Genomic DNA, 2,550 nt, shown 5'->3' on the forward strand with positions numbered 1-2,550 from the left:
TCTGCTCTGGTGAGACCTCACCTGGAGCCCTGCCTCCAGCTCTGGAGCCCTCAGCACAAGAAGGACATGGACCTGTTGGAGTGGGTCCAAAGGAGGGCCACAAAAATGATCCGAGGGCTGGAGCCCCTCTCCTACAAGGCCAGGCTGAGGGAGTTGGGGTTGTTCATCCTGGAGAAGAGAAGGCTGTGAGGAGACCTTATTGCAGCCTTTCCGTACTTAAAGGGGGCCTACAGGAAAGATGGGGAGAATCTTTTTAGCAAGGCCTCTTGTGACAGCACAAGGAGGAATGGTTTTAAACTAAAGGAGGGTAGATTTAGGCTGGAATCAAATCCCACTGTCAGTGACATGACCCTGTGGAGCTGGGCGTTATCTCCTCTCCCACAGCACCTTTCCAGAGCAGAGTTGCATTGCGGCACTTGTGGGTCTGTAGAGCTGCTGGGCCTCAGGAAAGCTGTGCTTGAGGCAGACAAGGCAGCACAGAGCAGCGCTGCATGTTCATGCAACAGTCACTGTCCTGGGCCTGCCTTCAGCCAAGGGGGTGTTGCGTTCCCAGGGACAGGGGAGTTTGTGAGACTGCTGACCTCCCCAGGGCCTCCCACATGCCCACAGTGCCTCTCTGGAGGACAACAGATTGCTGTTCATATGGCGTGCTCCAGGGCCAAGGGGGTAATTCTGAGCAGAGACGCAGCAAGGCAAGGACTGATGGCCATTGGCAGCGGAGTAACTAGGATTATCTTCCTCAGCTTCAAGAGGCAGTGCCTGGAAGAGGAATCGCTGCAGTGCGTCCCACCCTCCAATGCCTCGAGCAGTGATGAAGGGTTGCCCTGTGCCCCCACCTATTTCCTTCCACAAAGCAATGGCTTTCCTCATCAGCACTCAGTATGCAGATGGTCAGACCCCCTAAGGGACACAGGCAAGGTTGCAGCAAATTTTAATGAGTTTGGAGAGGGAAATGAGGTCCCTCCAAGTGGAGGCCCCCAGCGAGGGGAGCAGCAGGAGCAGCCAAGAAGCTGTTTCCCTTTTGCTGTGGCAGAGTTCCCACAGGGCATGTGGGGACCTGCCTGGCAAAGGGAGAGAGGCTAGCAGCTCCCTGCAGGCTGGTTTCTGGGGTCCTCACTGCAGGCTTTGAGAGGAGGACAAGACAACATAGAAAAGAAAGAAAAACGGTGAGTGGAATACAGGAAAGGTGGACATTGGCCATGTTTTCAGAGAGCCCAGGCTGGCCCCTTCCAGTCTGCCCTTGCAGGGCAAGTCAGACATGGTCAGCTGCTCTTAAAACAATGGCATGAAGTTTGATCCTGTGTCCAGCACCACGTTCTGAGTTCCTGGGGGTCCTTATCATGGTCGATTGCCAGCATCTTTAGCAGGGGGGGCATCTGCTGCCACAGTAGCGGCTGGTAATGCAGGAGAGGTCACAGCACCCGGAGGTGATGGGCACTCCGTCACAGCTGAGGATGCTGCCAACAGCAGCGGAGGTGGAGGAGCCCACAACGGTGTTCTGCGGGAAGGAGCTGAGGATGGGTCCGGGCAGGGTCACCACCACAGCAGGGGGTTCAATGACAACAGTGGAGTTCTGGCACTGCCTGACACAGGGCTCGTTGCAGCTGTTGGCCAGCGGGGTCGGGCCGCAGGGCTGGCAGGGCTGGCAGGGCTGGCACTGGTCGTAGCAGGACATGTCTTGGGGCCTGAGGGGCACCTGGGAGAGAGGGCAGGGAGGAAGCAAAACACGGGGATGCATGAGGAGCAGCCTGTCACCACACCATGAGGGAGCCAAAGCCCATGCAGGACCGGGAGTTGGGGGCTGTGCAGAGATGTATGAGGGCTTCTTGGCCTCATCCTGACAGGGCCCAAAAAGACCCACCACCTCCTGTGCAGCTACTGCCCAGCCTCTTAGTCTAGAAGCCACCTCACTACAGTCCCAGCTTCCCTCCATGGCTAACTTTCTCACCACTTCCCTCTCCCACAACAAGCACCCACAAGATCGGGCACAGGACAAGGCTGGTGTCAGCTGAGAGGTCCATTGAGGTGAGACCTCCTTTTAGACAAAGCAGACAAGGAGAAGGGGCTTCAGACTCACCTGACTCCCAAGGAGAAGGAAGCAAGAGAAGTGGATGAGAGAGCGAGGAGCTGGGCTGGCTTTTATCATGGACCTTTCCTGCCCCAGGCTGCCAGAGGCATCCCTCGTAGAGGTGGTTATTTTCTGACAAGCTCATCTTGAATGCAAGACATGCCAGCTGATTCTATGGGCTGTGTTTTGGCTTCCTCAATTGCTGCTTTTCATTTCCTGCTTTATGCCAGGCACATTCCCCAGTGAAGGCGTATTTTGCATGACAGGATGAGAGGCCCAAGCATTTCCGGTGCAAAATACATCAGCGTGGGCAGAGGACTCATCTCAACATGCCAGAAGAGTCCGGTGAAGTACACTGAAGATAGACTGAAAAACTGTCTTAGACAACACACATACACACACACAGATCTAGACGTCCAGTCACCTGAGTTAATGGAGAAGACTCAAGGCACCCAAACAAAGGCTGTCTACACTGTCCAGGA

At 55.5% G+C, this 2,550-nt stretch overlaps 1 pseudogene; it reads right to left on the reverse strand.

Annotated features, from left to right (window-relative positions):
- Positions 1–1,360: 1,360 nt before the first annotated feature.
- Positions 1,361–2,213, reverse strand: LOC142595129 (feather keratin Cos1-1/Cos1-3/Cos2-1-like; annotated as a pseudogene).
- Between the last annotated feature and the right edge of the window lie 337 nt (positions 2,214–2,550).

This window comes from Pelecanus crispus, chromosome 18 (assembly GCF_030463565.1).
Source record: "Pelecanus crispus isolate bPelCri1 chromosome 18, bPelCri1.pri, whole genome shotgun sequence".
Lineage (NCBI taxonomy): Eukaryota > Metazoa > Chordata > Aves > Pelecaniformes > Pelecanidae > Pelecanus > Pelecanus crispus.